Consider the following 10,317-nt stretch of genomic DNA (forward strand, 5'->3'; position numbering starts at 1 on the left):
CACTAACATTTAATTTTAAAACAATAATACAAGAATGAAAATCTAATTTACAGCCCTCTGACAAAGTGTTACGTATGCGCTTTATGTCTGTAGTGTTTTGGTTCCTTCTACTGAAACCAACTTTTTAATATTCAATATGATTAAATAACATAAAAAATAAAATTGAAATAACATTTTGTATAGACTTGCTTGATAAACATTACAACGAAATAACCAACTGGGACCTTGAATGACACAATTTACCAAACCAATGTTATAGATTAATATTCTTCACGTTTCAGCACAGTTGCTTGTGTAGTTTCCCACATTCTTTCAAAATAAAACATCTGTGGTGTTGCAAACAATAACTAGTTTCTTTTTTTCAACTAAATATGTGAGATTATTTACTCAAATCTTGAATTCAACAACTGAATCCTGTATTTCATTAGATTTTAAATAAATATTGCCACTATATCCCTGTTGAATAATAATAATAATAATAATGGATTGCATTTATATAGCACTTTTCAAGGCACCCAAAGCGCTTTACAATGCCACTATTCATTCACTCTCACGTTCACACACTGGTGGAGGCAAGCTACTGTTGTAGCCACAGCTGCCCTGGGGCAGACTGACAGAGGCGAGGCTGCCATATCGCACCATCGGCCCCTCTGGCCAACACCAGTAGGCAGTAGGGTAAAGTGTCAGTGAATCCGGTTGTAAAACATCTACAGGGAAAAGGTTTACAGCTGGATCACCTTCAACAAAATCAGGCTCATATTTTAATAAGAACAGTTTTAGAACAACAGGACTATTGCACTGGGTGAGCAGAAAACATATTTTTTATAAATAACAATTAGATTATTTCCATGAGCCACAAAGGCTGAACTAGATGCTTTCAATTCATCAGCTGTAACATGTGTCATAGCAAGGCTGCTTCCTTAAACAGAGACACAAACACTTTGTTTAACTGTTGTTGTAATTTACGTTTATCTTTCATCACATTTTCATCCTGTCTCACTCCACCTATCTGATACAAGTAAAGATGGTAATCACTAATTAAATGATTAAATGCATAAATAGCCTATTTCAAATCAAATCAAATCAAAGTTTATTTATATAGCACATATTAAAACAACAGTGTTGACCATAGTGCTTCACAGTCAGTCAAAACACAAGACAATTAAAACAAACAATAAAATAGGACAACAAACAATAGGTAACAACACAATAAGCTAAAATCAGCCAACTAGTTAGAATCAAAGGCCAAAGTAAACAGATAAGTTTTAAGACGAGATCTAAAAGACTGGATAGACTCGGCCATACGAATATGTACAGGGAGGTTATTCCAGAGTCTAGGTGCCACGATCGCAAAGGCCCGGTCTCCTCTTGACTTCATTCGAGACCTAGGTTGTGCAAGGAGCAAGTGATTGGATGATCTAAGCCAGGGGTGCCCAATCCCAGTCCTCGAGAGCTACAATCCTGCAGCTTTTAGATGCATCCCTACTCCAACACAGCTGAATCAAATGGTTTGATTACCTCTTCAGCGTGCCATCAAGTTTGGCAAAGGCCTGATAACAAGCCATTCATTTGATTCAGGTGTGTCGGAACAAGGATGCATCTAAAAGCTGCAGGACGGTAGCTCTCGAGGACTGGGATTGGGCACCCCTGATCTAAGCGCTCTGTTGGGATTATATAGGTGGAGTAGGTCAGAGAGATAGGTGGGCGCTAAATTATTCAGAATTTGAAAAGTGAACAAAAGAATTTTGATATTTAACAGGGAGCCAATGTAGTTTGGCTAAAATTGGAGTTATGTGTTCATGGATTCTTGTACCTGTTAAAAGACGTGCAGCTGCATTTTGAATTAACTGAAGCCGATAAAGAGAAGAGTGTTGGAGGCCCGAGTAGAGGGAGTTACAGTAGTCCAATCTGGATGTGATAAATGCGTGAACAAGCTTTTCAAGTTCCTTTAAAGGAAGGAACGACTTTGCTTTGGAAATCTGACGCAACTGGTAAAAGCTGTTTTTCACCACAGTGGAGACCTGTTTCTCAAGTTTAAAAGAGCCATCCAGGAACACTCTGAGGTTTCTTACAGTGGGCGAGAGATGGCTAGCGAGAGGGCCTAGGGCATTAGTCAACTGGTCTAGCGGGGTGTGACTACCAAAGACTATGATTTCGGTCTTATTCTCGTTCAATGTAAGAAAATTATGTGATAACCAAATTTTACTTCATGCAAACAGTTGAACAGAGGTTGCAAAGAAGCAGACACATCGGATTTCAGAGGTGAATAAATCTGGATATCATCGGCATAACAGTGAAAGGAGATGTTGTATTTTCTAAAAATTAATCCCAACGGCAACATGTACAAAGAGAAAAGAGCAGGACCGAGCACGGACCCTTGAGGCACACCACAATAAATAGGGGCAGAAGCCGAGGAGTGTTGCCCCATAGCAACAGAGAACGACCTCTCTGAGAGGTAGGATTTAAACCAAGATAAAACCGTACCTTTGAGACCAACAACATGTTCCAATCTTGATAGAAGAATGTTGTGGTTAACCATGTCAAAAGCGGCAGTCAAGTCAAGTAAAACTAAAACCACGGAATAGCCAGAGTCAACAGTTAAGAGAAGATCATTAAAAACTCTAAGTAAGGCTGTCTCTGTGCTGTGGCCAGGTTTAAAACCAGACTGAAACTTTTCATTTATACCATTTGCATCTAAAAATGCCTGAAGTTGTTTTAGAACGACCTTTTCCAATATTTTGGAAATAAAAGGGAGTTTGGAGATCGGCCTGTAGTTAGTAAGACCATTAGGGTCAAGATTTTTCTTTTTCATAATAGGTTGCACAACAGCATGCTTAAAGACAGACGGTACACAACCTGATGACAATGATGCATTCAGCAGAGATAAGATACAAGGACCAATAACATGTAAAGCTTCCTTAAAGAAACGAGAAGGAAGAATATCGTGCGGGGAACCAGAGATTTTGAGATGATCAATTATATCTTTTAAAGCAGAATAAGACACTGGCTGAAACTGTTGAAAGACAGTCAAGCATTCAGAGGCTGGAACTGGGTCTAATACTAATGAAAAATGAGATGGATGAGAAGCCCTTAGAGCTGAGATTTTATGAGAGAAATACTTTAAGAATTTATCACAAAGAGCAGGGGAGGCATCCCTAAAAATGACAGTGCAAGGGTTTATCACAGAGTTAAAAGTATTAAAAAGGGCTCGGGGGTTGTGGCTATTAGTCATAATAATGCTAGACAAAAAGGCAGATTTGGCAGCTTTAACAGACTTTTGATACTTAGATAAACAATTATGGAGGATGTCCAGAGAGACGTGGAGTTTGTCTTTCCTCCATTTTCTTTCAGCACGACGACATTCGCGCCTAAGGGCGCGAGTAGTATCATTTAGCCAGGGTTGTGAGGGTTTGGCACGTTTGATCCTCAGAGGTGCTACAGAGTTAAGAATGTCAGCGCATGTAGTATAAAAGAGGTTAGCAAGTTCATCCGTTGATAAAACCCCATTACAGTTAGCATCAGAGAGGGGAGAGTCAAGGAAAGCATCAATGAAGTGGGCGACTGACTGAGAGTTAATCGTGCGCGTTTGCCGCACAGGACCATCACTGTTCAAATCCACATCGCTCACTACAGTATTACAGTTTTTCTCGATTGCTAAAACACATTTCTTGAAACTACGCCTCATATCCGCACAACAGTAAACACAAATCCATAACATCTCACTCAATTCCCCAAACATCCTATTTCCAGGTCAAAATGAAGCTCTACACCCAAAACTATTCACTCCTGCTGAAAAACCGAACTTTGCCCTCAGACATCAAACACAAGCCCTCAAAAACACACACACTACAACAGAGTTTTGCACACTGGTACAATTAATTCAAAACAATAGTTCCAAAACAATTAGGTTGCTTATGGTTCTCCCCTTCAAAACCCTTGTCACATGATAAACACAAAAGACGCAACCAATGTATGTACAGTGGCACATTGTCATTCATATACTATACAGTACAACACACACCAGAAACATTATCCCACCACAGCATCTTGTCTTTGGTCTGGGTCAGGCCAGAGAATCTCATCCACATCACAGGCTATATTGGCCCCAGCCAGGCAGCGGGGGTAAAATCCTCTTGCATGCCTGATCCACCCCAGCATGCATCTATTGATGTGTCTAGGCAGGCTTCTTCTCTTTGGATCCATTGTGTCAAACCTGAATGAGCTATCCAACAAAGTTTCTGATTGGTGTGTGATAAAGTTAGACTCCTAGTGTTTCCACTTGGTTAATTGTGTGCTAACTGAGCTAAAGCTGTGCTGATGTGAGTTAGCATTATTGACTGCTAGTGCTTTCTAAATGACCACATAGTGTCAGCACTGAAAAATGTAGGGATTTGTGTGTAGGGTTTTGCAGTAACAGTTCACCAAATCTGACTCATGTGTTAAAGCAGGGGACTAGTGTTTATAGTTCAGGGAAATGGGTGTGCTTTTTGAAAAATAGCGTTATGGTTTTGAAATTTTAGTTCAAAAGATTGGTTATAGTGTTTAAGCAACCGAGAAAAACTGTAAACAAAACCGGGAAGTGATCAGAAATCCCAGAGTCCTTTATATCCGTGATGCAAGTATCCAAACTGTAAGAAAGTACCAAATCAAGTATATGACCTTTAGTGTGAGTTGGTTCACTTACCCACTGGGTGAAATTGAGGGTGCTGATAAGAGCGAGGAAATCCTTGGCTAGCGAATTGTCCTCACAGCAAACATGAATGTTGAAGTCACCAACAATTAGTATACGGTCATAACGTAGCACAAGGCTCCCCAGTAGATCGGCAAATTCTGGAAGAAAATCCTTGATATGTTTCGGGGGGCGATACACCACAGCGCAGAGGATGGAGGGGACACAGTTCACTTCCAATAACTGCACCTCGAAACTGGGGTACAGAACAGGTGGCAGCTGCCGACATCGAAGTTTGTTTTTAAAAACTGAAGCTAGCCCTCCACCTCTTCCAGTGGTCCGGGGTGAGCTAATAAAAGCATAGTCAGGTGGGAGCAGCTCCGAGAAGGGAAAAAGTTCGCCGGGGCGAAGCCAGGTTTCCGTCAGGAATAAGAAATCCAGTCCGGAGGATAGAATAAGATCATTTAAAATAAAAGTCTTATTCGCCAGTGACCTTGTATTTAGCAAGGCCATACGGAGAGTGGTCACACTGTCACTAGTAGAAGAACGCCGCAGCAGGCGAAGGTTGCCGAGATTCGCACCTCCTCCTCTATTTAGAGTGAAAATGTGATTTGGGGAATAATATGTTAGATTTGTACCCTAAGATAGATTTGGTCAGACAGACAATAGATAAGGATAATCAACTTAACAAAGAGATAAATGCTTACACAGAATTCACACAGATTCACAAAACAAAAAACAGTATTCAGAAAACACGACCTCTGACTTCGAGGTTACTGTCATTCAAACATATCTGACATTGTTTAGGACTTTTAAGTGATGCAGCTATGCTGTCAGTTTGAAAAATCCTACATTACCACATTCTCAAGTTGTCGTGTTAACAAAGTTGGGTGTCCACACTAACTGCCCGTCTGGCTGGATGTTAATTAGGCCTTTCCCTATGACTTTTATTTTTACAACAAAGTAAAATAATCCTTGATGCTACATTAGAGTTGTTTAAATAAAAAATTGAAGGATTAAAGGTTACATTCAATTTTACCAAAGCAGATTAACAACAAGAACAACAAGAAAAGCTACAAACAGTAGCTGTAAAGATTGGCACTGTGTCTGTGATGTTTTCATGAAGTACTGTGAGTTCTTTACAGCCCCATTACAAAGTGAAAATGTAACCAGTTTGAGTCTATATGGAAACAGAGGAATGCTGTGATGTCTTAAAACAAGTTATACAATTGGACTCGCTCCAGCAATGGTGTTAAATTCGGCTTTTGTCATGATCCGGGTAAGTGTCTGGTGGTTTTCCACTTGGGTCCTGTGTTTTTCTGTGCCTGCCACCTGTGGGCGGAGCCAAGGGCATTCATCTGTTTTTCCCATGTACAATCCATCGGAGGCATTCACCGAGGAGATACTTACACCAGCTCAGTTGTCTACTCACTGCAAGTTCATCAGCTGGTGGTAACTTGCCCTTTTTGTCTCTTGTGGCTCATGTTTTTGTCCGTGTACCCACCTTGATCTCCTTGTATCTCCACTTTACTCCCCAAAACTGATTTAATTCAACAACAACACAATTTTCTGGTTGCTGGTCGTTTCTGTAAGATTCACTGCATCACCCTTCAAAAAGACTCACTCTACGTCCCCACATCCCATTATCTTGTATGTCTGTGCACAGTAAAGGCTGTTAAAATTGTATTGTTGTATCCTTTGAGTCTGCTTTCGGGTCCACTCCCACATGCTGGTCCCTTGACAGCTTCACTCAGGACTACACTGAGACAAACAGACATATGTCAGTCTTTCTACATAGAGGAATCCTCTGTGTGATCAAAAAACCAGTCCATAGAGATGTTAGTCAGCCTTTGAAGGAAATCATGGTTTCTGAGCACAGCTCTTTTCTCTGAGGTTTTATTTCCTGTTCTTGTTTCAGGGTTCTGACTGTGTGGCGAGCTAAACTGAGCATAAACACATCAAATCACTTATTGTTAATGACTCTTCATTTTAAAGGCTGTTACTCTTAGGTCTGAAATAAGTCAAAACAAAATGCTCAGGTTGACTTTTGAGCAAAGAAATCTTTACATATGTTTCTAAAGTGTATTCAGGGCTTTTGTTAGAGCAGCAGGAACTGAACATGATACAGAAATGTGTGACTGAGGCTACGTCCACACTAGCTCGGATAGATTTGAAAATCGAGTTTTTGTCTGAAAACGCTCCGCGTCCACACTATCGTTTTCAGTCGTTTTCACCGAGTTGTGCGTCCACATTGAAACAGCCGAAAACGCTTACGTTCCAGTACTGCGCGTGCGTGAAACGCAAGACGATTCGACCTGCCTCATTTCTTTCAGCTGCTTATTTACTTTCCAGCTCTTTGAAACACTGCGGCAAAATGTTGAGGAAAAGCACCGAGTTTTTAAAATGGACTAACAATCAAGTGGAGTTATTGCTGTGAGTAACACAAAAGTACAAAGTTGCAAAAGCGAGTGAGAATTAAAGAATTTGAAGAAAAGCTATCTGGAGCATGTACAGACTGATATTAATCTTTAATAGGGCTGTCAAAATTGAAAGCAAACAAAACAACTGCTGTATAATGCCCTCCGCCATCTTAGTTGAATTGGTCACACGACTGCATCACATGACTAAAATGTGTCATCGTTTTCAAAAGTCTCTGTTTGCTGACCATAATGCGACGCAAATGCACCGTCTTCAAATGTATGCGTTTTCGACATCGTTTACAAAACACTGCGTTTTCCTTCAGGGAAAACGCCATCTCAGTGTCTGGTGACACTCGATGGAGGACATTGAACGACATCTACCAATTCGGAACCACAGTAACAGAGTTCTGGCTGATTGGAGCTGGCTCTTATTGACCATAGAAACATAAATATATACTGCAATAAGTCAAATTAGATTGTGCCTATGCTTTAGTTGGTCTTTATTTTGTTATAGCCATCAGTCTGTGGCAGGGAAGAAGCTGCTCCAGGCATGAGAGATCTGTATTTTTTCACCGTGTTACAATGAATGTAAATGTGAATCTATAAACAAAATAGAGCTTATAGACATGTTTCCTTTGAATTAGATTCTAATCATGTAGAGTTTGGTCCACACAGAGGTTTCAATCAGCCCACAAAAATGTTTATTACCTTCACTGAAAACACCAAATATATTGTGTGTCTAGATCATTGTGTAAAAATTCAGGACAAGTTCAGACATGACTGTATCTATAGAGTCCATAGGTAACATGTATACATTCCACCATGTGACGCAGCAGCATTTCATTCTACTAGAAATATTTGTTTTCGTGTTAACTGCGAGCCTGTCTGCTTCACTCTGCAGCTGCTCCTCTCTGTCCCACTGAGAGGCTGTTTGTACACAGTAATCAAAGTCTCTGTGGGCAAACTTTAATAAAGATGACACATGCTTATGTACAGATACTTTAACAGCACCCGTGGCCTCACACACACACACACACACACACACACACACACACACACACACACACACACACACACAGCCCTTTCAGTCTCTGCTTGATTCGATGATGCTGTGCCACCCAGCCTCTCTGACTCTGTTGGGCGCCTCAGGAGTGGGTCATCTACAAACTTCCCTTAGGGAAGGCACTGAATCCAAGCAACCCTGATGTGTTCATCTGAGTGTGAATGGTTGATTAAAAGCAGCTTAGCTTAGAAAAAAAATTGCATGTGAATGAGCCATGTAGTCTAAAGTGCTTTGAGTGCTCAGAAGGAGTAAAGTGCTATATAAGAACCAGTCCATTCAACGTTTACATAGGACAAGACCTCTCAGGTGGATTGGACTCAAGCACAGGTTTAAGCAGGTTTATGTACAGCAGACAAGTGGAACAATAGTTTTAATCACAAGGCAACAGGTACAGACAGACAGGCAATTCCACAAAGTAGTAATACGATGGCACTAGTCCAATATGGCGGCCAACCAAACCGGTTTCACAACCTGTTTGACCGGTTTCGTGCGTGTGCGTGTGCGTGTGCACATGCGCGTTCAGGTGTACTGGGGGTATGCAATTTCATGTGTGGAAACACACAGGGCGTCAAAGGCGTTATATGAGTTCATGTGTTTTTAACTGGGTTTTAATTTAATCAAACCATAGGGTTTTTAATTAAACTATTTTTATCACTTTGGCATGTCTCAACATTCAGTTATGCAGACATGTGTGTTCTTAAAAGCAATTCTTTGTTTTGCAGGCTGAGTGGAAGCCGTTTTGCTTCGCAGTGCACCTCAACAAAGCGGGAATGCTTTTTATTTACATCTAGTCAAAAGTGTTGGTAATAGTGTTTTAATCACACTAATTTTGTGATTCTGACAATATCTCAGCAGGCTGTGATGCAAACATTCTATTTTAAAAACGGCACAAATGGGAATTTCTTCTGAATGGACAATGTCAGCTTGTTCACAAGCGTTTCATTTAATCAAACCACTAGTTTTAATCTAACTAGTTTTTACGCATCTACTGGGGTTGTGGGTCCCAATCAGCCAGGGTTTCGGGTGAGCTCATTGTGAAACCTGGCCCCACCTTGTCATGTGATTTCCTGAGGTCAGATGGCCCAGGATGTGAGTGGGTGTTAAGGCGTCTGGGGAGGGAACTCAAAACTGGATTATAGATGGCAGACAGTTGGTGTCGTAAACCACCGCCTCCGTTCAAAGATGGTCACTCACAGTGGACATAGATGGCTCCTTTCACTCCTCTTTCAAACCATCTGTCCTCTCTGTCACAAATGTGAACATTGGCATCCTCGAAAGAGTGACCTTTATCCTATAGATGCAGATGGACTGCTGAGTCTTGTCCTGTGGAGGTGGCTCTTCTATGTTGTGTCATGCGCTTGTGAAGTGGCTGTTTGGTCTCTCCGATGTAGAGGTCTGGGCATTCCTCGCTGCACTGTACAGCATACACCACGTTGTTAAGTCTGTGTTTTGGAGTTTTGTCTTTCGGGTGAACCAGTTTTTGTCTGAGTGTGTTGCTGGGTCTGAAGTACACTGGGATGTCGTGCTTGGAGAAAACTCTCCTGAGTTTCTCTGATACACCGGCTACATAGGGGATGACAATGTTGTTGCGTCTGTCTTTCTTATCCTCCCTCGCTGGTGTCTGATCTTCTTTTGTGTGCCTGATAGGTTTGTAGCTTAACCCGATTCGCTGGAACGTTGAAGACAATGTAATTACACAGCAAAGCAAGACACGAGTAGGCAACGTCCTTTATGTTTTACGTGCACGGGAGAGAACTGGACAGGCGCCGTTCCTTCGCTTGACCCCAGTTGCTCTCGTCTGCTCCCCCGTAACACTGCTCTTTTATTGTGGTTACATGAATATGCATAGGTTCATTAACATATGACATCTTACATAGCTATACATGTGAACAAAGAATACCTTGTGTGTGGTCTATGTGTGTATATGTGTGGGGTCAAGATGTGACCCCTTGAAGACTCCCCAAAGCTGGTGCCAGGAGTCTAGCGGTCCATCTAAACAAAAGGGTCTTATGCTTAACCAGATACAGAGAAGGTGTCCTCCTATACCATAAAACAACAAGACAAGGCACGGCCTCTCCCATGCTCCCAGAGTGCTCTTGAATGCACACAACGTGTCTCTGCAGACTACTAAGGATCAAACCTCCTATCACTGCACAATCGATTAT

Source organism: Oreochromis aureus, linkage group 3 (genome assembly GCF_013358895.1).
Source record: "Oreochromis aureus strain Israel breed Guangdong linkage group 3, ZZ_aureus, whole genome shotgun sequence".
Lineage (NCBI taxonomy): Eukaryota > Metazoa > Chordata > Actinopteri > Cichliformes > Cichlidae > Oreochromis > Oreochromis aureus.